Genomic DNA, 20,480 nt, shown 5'->3' with positions numbered 1-20,480 from the left:
CCAAGTCGATAGCCACAGAAAGAGAAAAAAAAAAAAAAAAGCCTTTATCACGCCGCCAGGAGAGTATTGCCAATTCCGTCGGCCCGGCCGTTGATGTCGTTTGCATTTCAATTAAAAAAGGCTGCAATACAGGTCTTTTATTCAAAGTCCATGTCGTCCACAAAATGCAGCCGCGACGAGTATTTTGCGTAGAGTGTAATAATGCGCCGGCATCACGCGAGCCGGCATTCACGGCTCAATGGCCCAACTTGCGCGAGGGGGAAAGAAATGGATGTCTTGGCAGGGGTTTGTCATTAGAGCGTTCCCTCGCTAATCGGCGCTAAGGTTTATTGCGGCTTGAGTGGTTTGGGTGACCCTCAATAGTTTTCTAGCTTCTAAGGTAAGAAAAGTAGATTTTTTTTTAAATACATTTCTTTTTAATTGTTTGTTTTATAAGAGTATAAACTTCACTCAGACTCTTTGGACTCTCAGAACGTGGTTCCGATGTGCCGTTTAGACTTTTGAAGCACGAGCCGTTGACGATAGGCTGCATTTCAGAAATTAGAGTTAGCGTAGCGCACCCGGCAACACGTGAGGTCGTCTTAACGGCTACCGTAAAGTTTTTTTTTGACTTACTTTCAAATGTCATACCTCAACCACAATCCTGTGTCGCATCCTCGGTCGCCTCAGGTGAGCATTTCTTTTTTTTCCCATGTGCCATTAGCATCAACCATGCTAAAAAAGCTCAAACATGCGCAACAAGAGAAGCTCTGGCAATCAGGACGGTCTAGGTTGTACAAAGAAGCCGGTTTTGCTTTGAAGCCGGCCCAGCCCTTTGCGAGCCCCCCCGCCATCGGTGGTCTCGGTCGGTGCTCAGGAACCCGACGACAGATGAACGCGGCGGCGGGCGTACACGCTCGGAGGATCATAGGTGGCTTTGATAATCACTCTCACGGTTCTAAAACAAACGCAATTACCAAGTTAATTGTGTTCAAAGTGGAGGCAGGCACTGGAAGTCAGCAATCATGACTGTGCTGACGGTGCAGCAAGCGTGGAGAATAATGGATGCACGAGGGGCAAATACTCGGGGGAGGACGGCGGTTGGGGGCGGGGATGAGTCGGTGAGCAACGGGAGCGCTTTGGTGTGCAGACGATGAGGCACTGAGAGATGCGGTGGAAAACGCCAAGCGGCTTGACCTGCCATTCATCAGAAGATAAATGAAAGGTCACCTGACCGGCGTCGCCGCAGCGTGATTGGTCGGCCGCCTCGTTTAGCATGCAGGTACTCGTGTACGGCCCGTGTCAAGCACAAAACCGGCTCTGCTCTATCAGAATGAATTATTAGTCAGCGGGGATGATCAATTTGAATCTCGGGCCTCTCTGCTTGTTATTAAGGAGAAATGGCGGTCATGGGGTATTTTCTCTTCCTTGCTTTCTTTCCTCCAGAGAGAGGAAGGGGTGGCGACAGATGCTTGTGGAGCGTGGCGTGTAGCCTGAGGTGCTAACAGTAAATATTGGAATGGCACAAGATGCTCTCTGCAAACACCACTATTCAATTTCTATCCCGCTGAGAAGACACTTAGACTCACAATATTAGGAACACTGCAACATTAGGTCAATTCATAAGCAGGACTGGAAATGTTTGTTTTTGATTAGCGTGGCTGTAGTTGAAAAGTACTAAGAGTGCTTTGCATAATAATTTGAATGATTCACATATCTGCAAAAGCTATCAAAATACTGTCGAAAGATTAAAGATAAAGATTTTGCCTCAGTTTGGCGAATGATTTAGCTCGATATGGGGATGACTCAAGGTTTTTTTTCAACCGGGATATTTCATAATTTCCTAAAATGTTGGAGGGGTTTAAAATTGCCCTAAATAATTTAAATTTGCGATGCAAAATTCTGACAGGACTATAAGGTGAGAACGATCTTTCATAAACTTTAGCTGGTCTCAAAGTTTCCCTCGTCCATCCCTACTGGTAAACATAAATAAGATTTCATAAAAAAATGCCAGCAAATCAGATTTGCAGTAATAATTTTTTTTAAATGAATACACATATATGTGCAAAAATGGAGTATGGGGCAAATTGTCAGCTTGAGTACAACTCCAATGTGTACTAATTAAAAGAAACCTTTGATAGTAATTTCTCAGAAAAAAATAGTATTCGCTGGTACATACTTGAATTACATATTTCCTTCAAATGTCAACGATCGCCAGCAGTGGACTGATTTCGACTCTGTTAACGGTTTTGTGTCTGATGTTACGGTTATCGACTAGCAATCGATCCGGGCTGTAGTCTAGCGTGAAACTCTAAACACTATCGACAATATTGAAATGGATGGACGGATGTTTTTATTTGTATTTCTTCAGGCAATTGAGAATACTTTCTCTTTTGTATTTCAGACCTGGCTGCAGATATACAAATGACACAGAGGGTCAGATTTCTTGTGATACTCAAATTTTCCATCGTGTTCATTTGCACCAACCCGTCACAAAAAAAATATGCATTATTCTTCACACATAATATTTGCGAGACGATGATAACCGAAGCATTGGGCCGCACGCATAATGGTCAAGTGGAGGAAAAAAAAAAAAAAAAAGCACCATAATGGGCCATGGTGGGATTCCTAGGATTGCATTTGGCTTCCCGCGGTGCCAGGGTGTTGTGGGCTCTCAAAGTCATTTCAGACAGAGCAGTGGTAGCGTCCCACCCCGGGCGCCGTGCAGATGGTTTCATGTGTGGAGAAATGAGCCGCAAGCAATAGTTCGTTTCTATTTCTTGCCCCCTGTCTCTCAACTTCTGTTTACCTCTCGGTGTCCCTTCATCGCCCCCCCACCCTTCCCCAATCCACAGTGAATGTGCGGCCCGCGGCGGCCGTCTTGGCTCTCGTGGTAGTCGCAGGTCTCGGCGGGAGGCCCGGCAAAGGCGGCTCAACGAGACACGGGAGCCCATCTCAGGCTTGTGCTACCGGAAAATCTGCCCATTCACGCTTGGACGCTCTGTCAGACGCACTGATGGAGGGCGCGGGGTGCGGAATTGAAGGGGGGTCGGGAAGGAGGGGGGGGGGATCTACCCCAAGCTTTTATTGAGGGATTTTATGTAAAGCCCTGCGGTTTGTTTTTGAAGGCTTGACTAAAGACAAACGGAAATCAAGAGAAACAACAAGATGGTGTCGTACAAAAGACAATTAATCGGTGCCAGCTCCCGTCATTTACTTCAAAGAGGCGGGGCCTTTAAAGTCAATCACCGGAGCATGTGCCACGGGATCGACACAGATGAGTTTAAGATCATCCAATTAGCAGAAAAATAAACACAAACAGGCACAGAATGATGACTTGGAAATGACCTGATCAAAATGGAGTTTGGCAGTTTTTGTGGTTGAACCTTTCAGCTAAACTTTTTTTTTTAATATTTATATTTAAAAATATTAAAATATTTAATTAATATTAATATTTAAATATTTGTTTATATTTTCTAGATTATTTTTTACATTTTATTTATTTTTTAATTATCATCATTATGATTTATTTTCTATAATTCTGCCTCATATGACTGCTGCTAAAGTCACGCTCGATCGGATGGAAGAGAAAGAGGTGAAGGTTTGAACTGCAGTTTGTCCTTCCCCTCATCTTGCGCTATCTGGGAAATTCAATAGACTAACCTTAAGAATTTAATTGATGCTGCCAACAGGATTACAAAATGGCCGCTCGGGCGCTAGCCGGTGACAGCTGATTAGGAGCAGGGGTAATTGTTAATTGATTGATGTATCTCCTTACCTCTTGCTTGCAATGCTTCATTTTAGGGAGTTCTACGTTTGAAATGTTGCCACCATTTCCAATCCGCTTTTTTTCCCCTTCCTTGTCAAACCCGGAGTCCCTCTAAATGTGCACAGAGAAATAAAGCAACAAACATTATCGACGGTGCCTTTAAGGTCACGGCTTTGTGCTACTTTCTTTTTCTCTTTGCGATTTGGATTCTGCTTGCGTGCATTTTTCTATTTTCAGATGTTAATGCTGCAAAGATAAAAGGCTGCTAATTAACAGGGGCTGTAAAAATGAAGTTGCTCCAAGCCACAAGGCATCTGTGTGTATCTACGTCTTCACGGAGCTCAGCAAACCATTCGACTATTTTAGAAACATCAAGACGGTCTCAAGTCCGACATTATCTGTTCACCCGAAGTACTGCGCCCAGTGACAAACAAGTCTCGGCCCCTACCTCTGGAACTGACCATCAAGCAATTACACGCAAACGTGGCCACGAACTGCTAGACGCTAAAAGGGCTCAAAAGCGGCAGAGGGATCCCTGCTGGTGGCGAGCCCGAGCAGAGACAACCGCCGAGGATATATATTAAAATTGTTTTGCGTACATTTGCTGACTCTAGCTGCCCGGCCAGATGTTCTCAGTGGCACAGCAGGCGTTCACAGCGGGATGGCAGATCGCTCAAGGGGAGGAACCTCGCACTTGTAAAATGTCGACTCTTGAGGAACTCAGAAAAGTGGCTTTTTTTTTCGGGGCGTGACGATAGCTCTTTCAGCAGAGCCCAATTGGTTTTGAAAGACTTTTTTTTAGCCAGCACCAAAGTGAAAAGTGAGAGGGAACCAACGAGAACCTTTTCCTACTTGTTTTCCGTCTCTCCCTGCTGCAACACAACAGATTCAAGTAATCGGGATCGTTTCAGGTTTCAACGGATGCTTTTTGATACTTACTTGCACCTCTACTGAAAAGAAAAAAAATAGGTGTGGTCTCCTTAATTGGACACTAAAATGTTTCAATACAGCTCAATTCAAGGGGGAAAAAAAGATGACCGATCAAATTAAATTTGGCTCTAAGAGCGGCACTTAAGCTGCTAGTCTGGTTTTTCTTTGTTCAGTGTAAAATTTGTAAATGCTCAAATATTTTACGACTATCAATGTTAGAAATCTGAATGGCTATCTTTCACCGGTGCCTCCGAGAAATTTAGCACTCAAAGCTGAACTGCCAGTGAACCTCCCGCAATTTGTTTTGATGACTTTTTTTTTTTTTTTTCCCCCATCAGAGGTTGCAAAGCAGAGCTGAACATTTTTCAGATGAAGGTATTCCTTAGAGATATTTAAAGTCCCCGCGTGCCGGCGTTGCCTCCAGGGGTTGGGGACGGGATGGTTATTAATGCATTATTTACACACCTTTCCCGCTGTGTTCTATTGTAGCTTAGCTTGATTAAATGGACTCTTGCTTAGCTGGCACATTGGAGTAGAAATATGTTACTTTGCTTTGAAGGACTTTTGGAAGTTTTCTTGGGGGGTTCTAACAGTGGAAGCAGACACTCTAGCTCAGCCAAATTTATTGTGTGATGTTATCATGTCACACACCAACATGATAATGACAGAAATGGACTCCTACAGTACTAAAGACCACAGGCCAGTCATTTTCAAGAATGAACATCTCACACATACACAAACTTTCAGTTCAACAAAGTCCATAAACAAAAACATAATACAGTAATCCCTCGTTTATCGCGGATAATTGGTTCCAAAAATAAGTGAAATCCTTCGTGAAGTACTGGGCAGGCTGGCGAGTTAGCGGAAAGATGCGAAATCGAGATTGTGCTAACACGCAAAAAACGACTTCTAAAGGAATGCAAAATTTGGAGCAATATTACATTGTCCTAAAGGTTAGACACATGTTTCCTCAATTTAGAAGTTTATTTTGACTTTTAAATGGTTTTTTTTAATTTGGAAAAAAAATCCGCGATGTAGTGAAGACGCGATAAACGAAACGCAAAGTAGCGAAGGATCACTGTAATTTACAATAGCGGGTTTTTTTGTTTTTCTTTTACTTACTTTGCATATTGCTTCGTGCGACTTAGTGCATTCCTTGCCTTGAACAATCCTCTTCCAATCTGGCTTGTATTCCGTTGTTGCAAACAATTCTTTTTGTTGGATGTCTGACTCGTTTTAGTTTGTTGTTTTCAGGAAACAAGATTTCAACGTCACTGTGGCATTTTTTTTTTTTTTTAAAGAAACTCCACTTCGTTGCATGGCTTATTTTTTTTTTTTGATACGATGCAAGCGTGACAGTGTCTGAGTGCTTCGTAATTTTTTGTGCAAACTGTTTTTCTGCCTGATTGTGTCCAACTTGCGCTTGCAAAATTCAGTCCCTTTTGGAAAGTCCTTATCGATGTCAGCATGGAGTGAGCTGAAGTGGCGCTGAAGATTTTGAAGCTTTGAAATGCCCAAATGACGTCTGACATATCAGGCAGAATGGCTTCATCAAAACTCTGTTAAAATCGTCCTGTGTTCATCTTCATATTTTCGTTTAGTTGTGCATTTTTTCCCCTGACATTTTGAGAGCGGAATTGACACTAATTGTTTCCTCGAATGGGTTTGCCCTTCTTGCTTTGTGGAAGTTCACCTTGTGCGCATGCGCGTTTGACGAAAATACCATATTGAACTCAAGCGAAGCGAACACGCACACAAAAAAAACACGCACAAACACAAATATTGATATGAACGGGTTGGCCAGGCTTGCTCGAGCATGTGGAATTGAAGGAATTAAGTGAGATTGAGTTCAAGAAGACTTTCACTCTGAATGGTGCTCTCTTAATCTATTATCATATTTCATTTAAATTTCCCAGGAACAACCCTTTTAAAACTATAGTAATAATAAAAATAACAATAATAATAATAATAAATAAAATAAATCACTAATAACAGCAACAATATTATCAACAATAATAATGAATAGAAATAATAATAAAAACAAATAAATAACAATAACAGTTACAAAAACAACAATATTATTATTAATAATAATTAATAAAATAATTCATTAAGAAATAAAAACATACAGCAACAAAAACATCAACAGCAACAATATTAATAATAATAATCGCCTTGTGGCTGGATGAAATTCTGTCATCTTTATAATCAGAACACTGTGTTTTAATGTCATGACACAGCAACTCCAGTAATAATGCCCCCGCCTTGCTCGTGGCAGACAATCACACGTTTTAATGACCATCTAATTAGAATACACTCCAGCCGTATGTTTCCGCACTCGGTGTCGGTGAACCATATCTGGCCTGTCATTAAATAATTATGAATGCTAATGCAAATAAAATAGCTTTGCAACAAGAGCTATTGCTTCATATCTTCTCATACTAGAATCACCGCTGGAGGGGCAGGACGGTCACTCGGCTCTCTTTCCGAGGAGCTATGAAAGAGAGGAGCCACGTTAATGACGCCTTGAAAAATCCCGCTGGGGAAAGTGGAGAGTGATTGAAAGGGAGAAAATAGGCGCTTCTTTCCCTCTTCCCACATTTCTTGTCGCCGTAATAAAGCAAAGGAAGGCACGCCGTGGAGCAGAGTTGCTTAGAAGTCTCACACGGAGCGCCAGCCAGAGCGTTTTGCAGCAATTACAGGCAGATCAGGGATTTAGATATTAGCGCCCAGTGGTCCATTAGCTGGTAATTTGCCTGTCTTTTCTGCTCCACTCTCAGCAGAGGAGTGCTCAAGCTAAGATCTCCGCCACTCTAATCCTTGTAGTAAATAATAGCTGCGAGGTGACGACGAGGAGAGTTCTTCAACAAGTCGGAGTTCTTGAAAAAAAAAAAAGGAAAGGGCAAAGGTCAAAAATAAAAAGTATCCAAAATATTTAGGCCACCTTTAGATGGAAGAGTAAAGACAGTCACAAGCTACTTTGGAAACAAGTTGCACTATAAGTGGAGCAAAATGTAACATTTAAAAGTGAGGACAGTGAAAACAAGTATATTACAAGTGTTTTTTTGTTTTTTTTGTTATTGGGCACCAGTCAGCCCCGTGGCCTCGGCCAGGGATATGCATGCTGACATTAATCATCAACCCCCCCCCCCCTCACTCTTCATCGATTGCCCAGATAATGGTTTCCCCTTATCACCTCGCTATGTTCTCGAAAAAAAAAAAAAAAAGCCAACACTATTCAGGAACATTCCCGGTGTCGTTTCTTTTTCACTCGCTGATGAGGAGAAGTGCATGATTCCATTCCGTCATGCTTGCAAGGTTATTGTAACAGATTCTCCGTGATATTTCACGCAAATGATTGGACACAAAGAGATTCATAAACTCGTCGCGGTGTCGTAGATAAACTATATCAGCGGCGGTAAAAAGAGCACCCATCAATCTTTCCAGGCCCCGCCCCCTTGCCCGCCTCTAATCTCTGCTCTCTCATCTCTCTTTGCAAGAGGAAGAAGGTTAGCCGAAATCTCCGTAGATCAATTAGGAAAGGGACCTGCCCTTCAGACGGTGCTTGGGAGGGAGGGAGGGATGACAAGACAGGAATAGACAATGAATGGGATGCGCTGTGTGTGTGTGTGTGTGTGTGTGTGTGTGTGTGTGTGTGTGTGTGTGTGTGTGTGTGTGTGTGTGTGTGTGGAATGCAACATTAGCATTGCACCGGCTCGGCATGTTTAGTAATAAGTCCGAAGCAACTGAGCTCTGTGCCCAGCCATGGGACGAGTCACGAGTGCCCCCGCCCGCCCCTGCCAGCCCGACATAAGCGATTCACCTCTAGGGATCTTCATGAGGATGCTGGAGGGACTCGATGCTTGTGGTCAATGTGCAAAAATGGGCACCTGGGGCGAGTCGAGTTGACCAAGTCGAGTAGACTGCTGCGACTCACCGGGTGTTTTTCATTAAACACCTTTTGCGGGCCCAACAATTTGGCGACAGAAAGTAGACTAGACTGAAAGTAGACTAGACAAGCAAAATCAGGTCCAAGTTGTGGCACAGGTGATGTAATTTTGGGGGATTTCATCCAGCCGCAAGCAGATTATTATTATTATTGATTATAATTATAGTTTCAAAAGGGTTGTCCCTGGGGAATTATTATTATTAATATTATAGTTTTAAAAGGGTTGTCCAGAGGGAATTATTATAATAATGATTACTAATATAGTTTTAAAAGGGTTGTCCCTGGGGAATTTGAGCCAAATTCCAAAGATGGAAGAACTAAATAATATTTTATTACCCCCCCCCCCCCCCCCCCCCACACACACACACACACAAACATTGTATTTGCGAATGAATGGCCATTCTATTTGAGATAATCATGTTTCACCACAAATTTAATGTAATGACAATTTGTCTCCAAATCAACACCCACTTGCATTGGTAATGAGGTCGAGCGAGCGCGGAGATATGATTGTCCAGCCATGCCGCATCACCTCACTGTCCCTGACAATTCAAAGCATTCATCAAGAGCAGATAAGGTATCTTTCCAGTGAGCGTATTGATTTGTGCTCATTGTGAGAGCGCAAGGAGACTCATCACAAAGGAGGCAGAGAGACTACCACGGGCTCGGTCGAGCTTGTGCGATCCTATAAATTCTCCCGCTTGTATGGTCCAGAGGGTTTACACTATGTGTAAATCTGGTTTCATGAGTGAGAGCTCACTTTGACTCCACACTTGCCCCTTGACCCAGAAACTAGAACATATTGGATGCATCACAACCAACCCCAAAAATAATTTACTGTAAGTTTTGACCTTTTGTTCACATCAAAATGGTTTGGGGTTGATGGAAACAAACTTCAAATCCTTCCTTTAAATGTACTTCCATTTGTAATTTATTTATTTATTCATATATTTTATAGTATGTATAAAATATATACATATGTTAGAATATATTTTATATTATATGTATATATAGATTTATATATTATATATTTATTCATTTATATGTTTTATATAAAATATATATATTTTATATTATATGTATGTATATATTTATATATTATATATGTGTTCATTGATGTTTTATATAAAATATATAAATATATTGGAATATATTTTATATTGTGTATATATATTTATTTTTATATATTTAGATTTTATTTTTATATTTTTTGAGAAATTCACCATGTAAAAGTTTGAAATTTTGCTAAAAAGTTGGTGCCTTTACCTTTTGTGTCATGCGTATGCTCACCGTGCCACCGGGGTTGCCGCTGACCCACCGCTAAGGTTTGCCTCTATTTGTGAGGGACAGCTCTCCTGGCACTGATCCAGAGCTCGCCACCTCATCTGCACATCTTTGTTCTCCGCTGCCATCTCTGAAAAAGAGAAAGCAAAGAAGGGGGTGGGGTGGGGGGGACTTGTGCCATATGGGCTCTCCTCTGCCTCTTCAATGGCCTTCAATTAAAAAGTGTAAGAAGCGGAAGGAAAATAGAATCGTCAAACGGCAACAATACTTCTCATCTCTTTCTCTCTATATGCGTTTTTCAAAGAGGTGGAGGGGGGGGTGAGTGAGGCTCTTTAATAATTAGGAGGAAAAACCGCAACAGATGAAACAATGCCCTCCATCTTTGTTTCCTCCCATATAGCGTGTAATGATTGAACACCAACGGAGCGAGCTCTTTGAGGATGACATTCAAACGATGACATTTGAATTACGTCTGTTTATCAGAGAGGGAACGGCCCGCTCGTTTATTTTGCGGCCTGCCGTTCGTCCGTCGTAGGTACTCGAGCCGCCGCCGGCTTCCTTTTAATCACACGCGTGCATAGCCGCGTACAATAACGGCTTGGCGGGAATCCTGAAGGGGGCAATTTCAGATGCTTTTATGAAAAGAAGTGCGGAAACAGTAAAAACTTTATTGGGTTTTATTTCAAGCATTTACCGCAGAAGGGCCATCAAACTGTAACAACCGATATAAAATCACTCAATGTCACTAATCCTCCTGTATTGCTAGTTTATCCCCCCCCCCCCCTCCTTTGAGTGTGGACATCATTTCCAGGCTCAAATGCCGAATTCCATCACAAAGCATTTTAACCTTCAGCGGGATTTGCACGCAGAAGGGGAGATCACATTTGCATGGCCAAGATTTATAGTCTATCAGTAAATGGACTGCGATGCAAAACAAAGGCCGTGACACAACCGTGCGCCCCCCCCCGACGTAGTCGGAATCCTAAAAAAATAATAATAAACAGTCAAATCGGGCCGATCCATCACAAGGACTGATGAAAAATGATCAAATTCACCCCGAGGAAATGTATTCATGATGTAAACGGCTGTTTAACAAGTCGTAGGTGAGCAAGGAGTTGGCTCGGCAATTATCAAGCTTCACATTTGACAGCTGTTTCATTGCTGCAATCATTTTTATATCGCGTATTGTCACAAAAGACACGCTTTGGAGGTGCTTCGTGTGTCTCGGTATCAGCAGAAATACAAATGCAAGAAGATTTCCATTCCATGTCCTTTGGTGACAAATATTTTGACATCTGACAAATGGAAATCCTACTTGTGAATTCTTAATGTCCGATGTGCAAGAGACTGTATGCAAAGTTTTGATTGTGAAATTGTAAATTATGTGTCAAATAGATGCTGTTTATTCGGAGTCGCCAACAAATCAGCATGTAAATTCCTCCAATTTTTTATTTTTTATTTCTTCAGAGGTGAACGTTGTTTATTTGGCTCTCTGACAGCGTGACACTCCCCAAAAAATTGGCTCCGCCCCAAATGAAGCATCCTTCAGCAAACTTTCCGGGAGGCCCAGCATGCGCTGAGTGCCGCCTCGTGTTCGGACCCCTGGCGAGGAGCCACGCTGGCTGACCTAAGTGGACAACACGCTTAAAAGCAAAGACAAGGTGTCCAACTGACCAGCAGCTGTCGGACATCTTTTTTTTTTTTTTGGACAGAACCGTTGTGGTCAAACACATGAGCTCGTGATTGTCCTCTCCAAACAAACAAGTGCTTGCTTCTCTTCCAGGTTGAGGCCAAGCTGGGCTGAGGTTGAGACTCGAGTCTTAACGGTGGCTTGGTGAAAACACACAAGGGCCTCTTTGTTTGGGGGCTTCCTGCTTGAGTGAGCACGCTTTTGCTTGAGACTGCTGGTTTCATTTAATTGTTGCTCCTGGGGCGACACCCCCCCCCCCCCCACACCCCACAAACACAGCGCACCTCGGCTCATACCCCTCCCTCGCTGGATTTCATCGCCCTTACACCGGGAGATGATTTTGTGAATGAAACCATGCATATCCTGACGGTCTTTGTGATGTTAATGACTAGCAGTCGACGAACAATGAAAAGGGAGAATGGCAGGATTCAAGGGATACGTTAGTGAGAAATGGATGCGGCCACGGAACTGCGTGTTTGTGTCTTTTGACGAACGGGGGAAAACCTTAGATCGCTGAAATGTCAACTGAGGAATGCAGCTGAGATCACTAACACATTTCTGCCAATCTATTTTGTGACGCTCAGGAGAAAAGAAGGAAATCTTCTGCCACTTGAAGGACACTGACTATATTTGCAAAAATAAAATTCAGACGTCACTTCATCAATCATACGGTATAGCTTTCTTCGTACTGATGACGAATTTTCTACCTGTTTTTATCCATCTATCTATCTATCTATCTATCTATCTATCTATCTATCTATCTATCCATCTATCTATCCATCTATCTATCTATCCATCTAGCTATCCATCCATCTATCCATCTATCCATCCATAGTCAAACAGGGTAACATTCACTCAAGCATTGAGACAAAGATGGCAAGAAGTCAAGAAGGCTGTTCCTAATTTAAAGATCACCTGCATTTCTGCTCACATCTAAATAAAAGATGCCTTTTTCCTTGACACAACTGTACTGTATCCTAACATCTGGCTTTCTTACCGCTTCAGACTGTGACACTTGATAATTGGACTTAATTGTCTCGTGATTGTTCAAATATGTTGGCAGACAGCCGTGGACCACACTGGCGATATACAAACTGTAACAGCCGGCCGGCAGCGTGCATGCTTGTCAGACAAGCCTAAAAAAAAAAAAAAAAAACTTTTGACCTGTCCCCATTCCGTTCATCATTGAAATGCTTTTTTTTTTTTTTCCCTTGTCGCTCTGTAGCATAACTCGAACCCAAATGATGATTTATTCAACAAGGTGTTAGCATGTCTTCAACTAACCAACTGTGTGTATCAATGGCCAAGCTAATCCCTCACAGTAGGTCAACAACTCAAGCAACGACCATTATCAGCTTAAGCTCCATTTTATTAAATCCTTCACCGCATCCCTGTTGTGTGGTAATGGGCTCATTTGTAACAACCCCCAGCAAAGAACACAAGACATGATTTGAGGTTATAAGTAGGATAACAGTTTGCTTTAATGGATAATTAGAAGCAGTCAAGGCGGAAAGCAGAAGTTTCGTAGTCGCGGTGCACTGCGGCTACAGGGGCCAACGGTCAATTGTAAAATTAGCGAAGCTTGACAGGGTGCCTCTGACCTGCACAGGTGCTCTCACTCGCTGCCCGGTCTCGACCCGACCTTCTTGAATTCTCCCCCCAGCACACTGGATTAATTAGCTCGGGCTAAATCTAGTCCCGATCCCTTCGGCGGTGTGGCTTTCGGCTGCTTGGCTTGACGTTTGGCGTCCGGCATTAGCTAGCGATTCTGACGTCAACTATCGTAGACACGAGGATATGCTCAAGAAAAATGCATCGGCTATCACTTTAGCATAACAAAATGAGGCCAATAGAGGAAAGCAGTCTCTGCCAGTGACCTGTTCTGAAAGATTCAAACTGGCAGCAAAACCCGGCTATTGGGCGTCCCTACGCACCGTCGTACGACTCAAAGGTCCCTGTGTCCGTTTTTCCCGCCATTGTGGCGTGGTCCGGAGAGACTATTGTGAGCCCTTTCAATGGTGCTACCATCTCCATGCCAGTTGGCCAAGGTGGGAGCAGTGAAGGCTGTGAGGGACAAATGGAACAATGCTAAGATTTGTAAAACAATGGTCATCTAGTATAAAGGTAGCATTGCCATGCCAGATGACACAAAAGTATCAAAAGTATCACCCCGTTTGATATCTGCAGCTCAAACGCGAAATGCAGGAAGCCACGACCCGATCAACTGCCACCATTGAAAAAGGGATGCTACGTTCTTACGCCTACCAATCGCCGCAGTCGAGCCTCCACAGCCAGAATCCGAGTTTTCATCTCCGTCTGCAACACAATGACATTTTTATCACCTCATTTGCTTTTGGTGGGCTTCAAAAGTGATGCAGCGAGCCAAATTTGGCTCCCGGGTCTTTAGGTTTACCACCTGCACAATATCGTTGACGTCTATAATCGTCAATGGCAGCGAATGAGTTAAAAGAGAATATCTGGAATCCATCTGAGATGAAGAAATTGGGAGAATTGCGATGAGACGCATCGAAGGAGACAGGCTCCCCGGTAACACTTCGGGACCCAGCCTTTCTCGCGCCGCAACTCCCGGGCCATGTGGTCCGAGGCAGTTGCCAGGAAAGCGTGTCACAGCTCATCACAGTTGCAAATGAATATTCATACGGCCAAGTGCGCTAAGTGTTTGCGTATGCACACGCAGCACGGACCATTACCCCGACGCGCGTGTCTGACCGTGCGCGTCTCCTGGCTGGCGGATTCGCCGTCAGACGTCCGGCCACGGGCTCCTGCTTCCGACATGGCCGGTGCTTGTAACACGCGGTGGGGGCTCACGCTGGCTCGCTGGGCCGCATTGGCTCACGAACACGCACAGAACGAAGCAGCCAAAGCTCCACAGATGTCCTGGCTGTTGCCGCCTGTGAGTCAGCGCAGCTCGAGCGTCCAAGTCCGGTGCAATGTTTGGGGTGCGAGGAGTGAAATGCGTGGCAGGCGGGCGCACCGTCACGTGGACCTCGGGGATGTTGCAGAAACCCGGTGGTCCCTCGGAGCCCTCAGACAATAGGCTGTCCGTCAACGCGAACACTCTGGGGCGGTACCAGCTGTGGTGCCGAACTAGTTGTTCCCACAGTGACTAGATTAGCATTGTGGGTCGCCATCGACGTGACATTTTTAACGCCGTGACTTTGTAGGACAAGTGTTAAGTTCACGCCAAATTCAGTGACAATCATAATTTCATGCACATAAAAAATGAACTGAATATTATTAAAAGTTTAGTCGAGTGGTTCAACTTTTCAGAACTAATCCCGAGATTGTCTTTGGGTTCCCTGTTTCGTAAGTGCCGCCAAGACAGCTGGGAATGAAAACAATTGAGAACCTTCATCGGGTGGGATCCAGGAATATTTATAACATTCCGGACTGTACCATTGACTTTGCAAAAATGATAAAATGCCCGATAATGAGCTTAATAGGAAAAAAATAGACTCACCATTTTATGTGTATAAGTTCTTAAATGGTCGCTTGGACTCACGCAGCTTAGACATGTTCTCCAAAAGGCGACAGAAGAACCTGCAGTGACGTGCAAGCAAACATTTCACAAGGATTAAAAAAACTAAATCAAACAAAGCAATTTGGCGTAATTTGCCGACGGGCGTGTCAGTGTGATTGGTCACAGCAGATTGTCGATTTAGCAGCTGGCCAATCAGGGTTGTCCAAACAAGGAAGTTCAATTGGGAGTTCAAAACGCACCCTAATGACCTCAACGTCAGAAAGACGTTTTTGGGTTCATCAGAAGGTGCAAACAAATAGTTCTCTTCTCGACAACTTTCAAGTCGACCTTAACGGCGTTAATGCAATCACCGAAAAGTGTCTTTTATTTAAAAAAAATAAATAAACTGTGGCCACACACGCGTAAGAGGAAATGTGGATTGTGTACAATCAAGCGTGTCAATCCACCTCCGTGATCTGCCCTTCAATTAGAGAAACGGCATCCTAATAAGGATTTCTGACACCGAGGTGATGAATGGTAGAAAAACAAGCGAGCAGACACCTTTTCCCACTACGTTTGTGTGAAAACATCTGGCGTGTTAAAAGTCACCGCAGGACCTCGCTGACACCGGTTACAAATTTCCAGGAGTCGGGGGTCAAAATCGTCTTGTTTTCATGGACACTAAGAAAATCGATTTGATTAGATCGATCAAATATATCGGATATAGTCATAGAAGAAGCTGTAGCGGCTTCTGCGTAAACATAACATTGCTACTTTAAACGTTAGCATTATTTCGTGCGCGGTTAAGGAGGTAAGTTCCCAAATGTCGGAATAAATGGATTGGATTATCGATCGACATTTCGCAGCCCTGTCATTAGGAATAAAATCTTGATCGGATCAGATCAGACTATTATATTGCAATTCCAATAAATTAAAACGTCGCCGCTACAGTAAGAAAAATGGCCGCAGTAGTCAAATGGTCACTTTAAATAATAACCCTAACCCCTAACCCCTAACCCTTAACCCTAACCCTAAAAATGTAAATAAAGGCCTGTGCTTTGGTGCCCATGTGTTCTCCCGGGCGGTCAAACATGGAGTCAGCAAGACAGCCCAGAAAATAACGTTGGTCGTTTTATGTCCATTATATATCTTGAAATTGGCGATTTTCTATCCGCCATTGCGTACACTTTTTCTTTCCCCCTTTCGTTCACTTTGACTCCCATCCCGATCGGAGAGATCCGGCAAAGCAATGCTCTTTGTCGGATTAATTATCGGGGCGGGAGCCACTCAAAGCTACTCCTCAGTAGAAGGACGCCAGGGAGAAAGTTTGGGTTGTGAGTTTTTGGGAGCGCATGTTTGGCGGTGCGGGAAGCAGGGAGGGAGGGAGGGAGGGAGGGGAGGGGGGCACTGAGGGGTGTTCCTGAGTGCTTTGAACTGGAGAGCTCTGCCATGGTGGATTAAAGTGAGAGGGGAAAGATGGACGAGGGAGGAGGCGGGTGCTTGTGCGGGGGCTTTTGAAGTTACAGAGGCCAAAAAAAAAAAACGAAACTGAGAGAACAAGTTGTATTGCCGAAATCTTGTCACCTGTTGACATCGGACTCATTTTCATGCCAGATACTTTTTGTTTGCACAAACTTGTTTGGTTCCGGTCCAAGACAAGAAGGCTCGTTCACCTGAGTTCGCAGGTCGGCGAGGTGCCGGAGCCAACGCTTGGATGTTTGGAACGTTGTTCTCGCCGCCCTCCTCCCACACACGTGCAAGCGCGCTACATCAGAGTGCAAGTGATTGGGAAAGGTCGTCGACTCATCGGCGAACGGGTTGACTCTCGGAATTTTAACATTTTAACTTTGTTCTCAAAGGGGGCTGATGTATTCTATGCTGCTCTGCAAACTGCCAAGAGTTTGAACAATGAAAAGGATTTTGAGACGTCAATCACTTGAGAAATGTAAATCGGTATTGTTTTGTTTGAAGTCACGTGGAAACAAACTTCATTTTCAATAATAATTACATTTGATGGCCGGGTTGAATTTTAGCCATTTTATTTATTATTTATTCATTATTTATATTGTTGAAGTAGATATTTTAAAAAAATAGATACAAATGAAAAAATGGTGTGTTTAATTTATTTTATTTATTTTATTAGTTTTTTAAATTCATTTTATTTCATTAAGTGCATAAAATAAATAATCTGGAGCCAGATCGTTTACTTTTTAAATGTATGTGGAGCAAGACCATTTTATTTCGTGATCCAAAACATTATTTTTAGCAAACTGGAATTGTGTTTTACATAAATCTTTGATAGATTTTTTTGTTTGTTTATACGAAGGAATATTGAGCATTCGTCAATAGTTGACAAAACTGAAATGATGTGTTGAATTTAATCCATTTTATTCCGTCAAGTAGTTGCACAAAATCAATTCATCAGGTTCCAGATGTTTTTTTTTTTTTTTTAAGTTGTATCGTCGATTTAATTCGTGTATCTGGAGCTTGATGATTTTAATTTGTGTAACCACTTAATCATAATAAAATTAAGCAAATGCAACATTCTTTCCTTTTAGTGTACTATTGATAAAATTCCCCCAAATTGTAATGCGGTGATTTTTTTTCAGTATCCATTCAGAAACTATTTCAAAAGTTAGCACTGTCCCGCTACTTTTCGGAACAAGTTTTTGCAACCTTGATCATCTCCGAGTGCTTGGAAGAAATCCTTCCCGCTTTCTCCTCTGTGTTTTCCTGTCCGGATGAGGGGCAGTTGGTAGGAAGCAGGGCAGGAGGAGGAGGAGGAAGGAGGGCTCGCATCTGAATCGGCCATCACGTCCCACTAACAATTTCTGTCAGCTCCCCAGAGGTTCCTTAATGAGCCCCACCGACACGGCCCAAGGCGAGAGCTCGGCACCGGCCCACTGAAGCTTGCAGGAGACCGACCGCCACTCCACAGCTTTGCAATTATTCAGACTTGTTTTTTTTGTGTTTTTTTTTTAAACGTCTTCCCTCAGCTTGTTGATCTTACTGGCTACTTTTTTTCTTTCTTTATTGAGCTAAATTTGTGTACTCAACGGATGGAAATGTTGCACAATGTTGTTGCGCATTCTTTCATTTTTGTGGCTACTGTAACTTGTTCTAATGTTTCACAAACACACACACACACACACACATTCATCCCTCGATGGATAAAGTTGCTTTCCGACGTGCCCGAGGCCAAACGTGACCTTTGCAATGGAAAAGGTGAAATGTTCTGTTCTTTGTTTTGAGAAGAAAATGCCTCCAGAAGAAACATTTTTCTCTTCACATCTCATCTTTTCATCGGTTAGTGTTTTTTTCCCACTTCTTTTTTTTCTCCACTGAGTGAAAACCTCCTGTTGCCCCCCCCCCCCCAAACCCCTGAGAGTCCCTTTACCTTTTTATCATTAGGCGACTTAGGTGCTTGTTTTTTAGCTTTGCAACATATTGCAGGTGCCAAAAGGGAGGTCACGACCTCTTTAGACTGTCACGTGAATCCACTCCATGACACGGGAAAAGAAAAATGGTGCGAATCTTTGTGCACTGTAGGTAAGACACATTTTCTCTTTGTGTTGACTTTGCTGCTGCATGTTCATTTGCATCCTCATTTACATATACAGTAAATAGCTGGGATTTTTTTTTTTAATCAATTCAGGTTAAGAAACACAACATGCTCTTTGAAGACTAACTTGTGGGAAGTAAATTCTACATTATTTACTTTCCGAGATGTCATCCTTGTACTTCATCCAACTGCAAATACTGTTCACTTGAATACCAATCACTAAAAGTACCAACCACTTTATATGCACTCTAAATTATTTACATTTATATATTATTTTGTCCATCAAAATTATTTCCCAATAAAATATATTCCAATTTTTTTTTGTCAGCATTACAAAACTGTAAAATATGCTGAAAATATAACTCGTAAAACACAAATGTAACTTTTACAGATGGGAAGCTAGTTGGTAAAAACAATTGAAAAATTACATTTAAAAATATTGTAATCAAGTGTACCCTCCTTCCGGATGAATTTGATTCATGAATTTGAATTTAAAACCAAACACAAACACACACAATGCTTGTATTCCATATACAGGATATACGAGTGGTAGTTTGTGTGTGTGTGTGTGTGTGTGTGTGTGTGTGTGTGTGTGTGTGTGTGTGTGTGTGTGTGTGTCTGTGTGTGTGTTGCAGGAGTGGGCTAGTCCGGGTGGTCGCCCCACTGTTTAGCCATACGCTTCTGCCTTCCCTTGCCTTTTCAGCCTGGCTGACCAGAGAGCTCATTTGCATTAGTGTGTGCATGTGTGTGTGTGTGTTCATGTACGCTTGTTTGTGTGTTTGTGTGGAGACGGATAAAGAAGGGGGGGGGGAGGTTAAATTAGCTGGAGGCCTGTCTGCACTCGGAGGCAGTGTGTACATGTGTGTGTGTGTGTGCATGAGGAGCTCAGCGTAGGGGGTGGGGTGATGGAGTGCTGGCAGAAAGAACATGTCACATGTATGTAAGTGCCCTCCCCAAAAAAAAAAAAAAAATTAACCAGCTAGCATACTTGCCTTCCACGCCAAGTGAAGAAATGCAGATAATACCACATGTTATGTGAGAGAGGCAGAGGGAACCTGGAGCCAATCCCAGCTGAGTATGTGTGAGAAGGAGGCAGCCTCTTCACCTGTCAATCACCAGATAAGCGTTCAGTCACACTCATACGTTTTTGGATACTTATCGAACAGAATACGATTCAAACATTGAAGACATATTCGTGTGTATAGGTATCCATCAATGGTTCAATCTCATTCAGTGTTGTGCTAGTGACCCCTAGGGGCAAAATGACTAACGATCCGCATGGATGAATTTGCACATGAGAAAAATTCCGCCATTGTGAACACTTTGTGATATCACATTCAAATGAATAAACTTCACCCTTGGAATACTTTGTTGCTCGAGAAAAAAATAAAAGTCTCCTCTGCGTCATGTGCCAAGAGGTTTGGTGGTTTGGTGTCGATGAACAAGTGTTGGCCGCACATGTGTCCTAATCCTTGCTCGCCAGCTTTGGCTAAGCCGCTTTTGTATTCTCCCTCCTTTCCTCCCTTGACCAGTTAAGTCCCGCAGGCCCGGCCGATTGACAGGCCCCATTCAGCAACACGCTGGGGGCGACAGCTGGTGAGAGGCCCCGAGTGAAAGAGCCGTGGCCCCCGTTCGTATACGCCGCAAAGGCAAAGACGGCTGGACCGAGCCCAGCCGCAGCTGAGCCGGCCTGGGCCGCCATCCGGCGTGTCACTTCCTGCCACTCGCACGACTGGGAAATAACCCAGTGGGGTGTCTTTCTCCACCTGTCTGTCCGTCCGTCAGAACGTTAGATTGCGTCGTATCACACAAGTGGTCAATTGAAAAAAAAAAAAA

At 43.2% G+C, this 20,480-nt stretch overlaps 1 long non-coding RNA gene across 2 annotated transcripts; it reads right to left on the bottom strand.

The window, feature by feature from the left end:
- Window positions 1-12,903: 12,903 nt before the first annotated feature.
- On the bottom strand, window positions 12,904-15,232 carry LOC147062743 (uncharacterized). 2 transcript variants are annotated; one of them, XR_015067066.1, is made up of 3 exons: window positions 15,083-15,232; window positions 13,771-13,917; window positions 12,904-13,665 (listed from the first exon to the last, which is right to left on the bottom strand). It is a non-coding gene; the product is annotated as an uncharacterized LOC147062743 (long non-coding RNA). The 2 variants fall into 2 exon arrangements; XR_015067067.1 differs by having other exon boundaries at window positions 13,867-13,917.
- Between the last annotated feature and the right edge of the window lie 5,248 nt (window positions 15,233-20,480).

The sequence above is a fragment of the Syngnathus leptorhynchus genome, chromosome 1 (genome assembly GCF_054491065.1).
Source record: "Syngnathus leptorhynchus isolate UIUO chromosome 1, UIUO_Slep, whole genome shotgun sequence".
Taxonomy (NCBI): Eukaryota; Metazoa; Chordata; class Actinopteri; order Syngnathiformes; family Syngnathidae; genus Syngnathus; species Syngnathus leptorhynchus.
The sequence above is the reverse complement of the archived record's forward strand: the minus strand, read 5'-3'. Positions and strand labels throughout refer to the sequence as shown.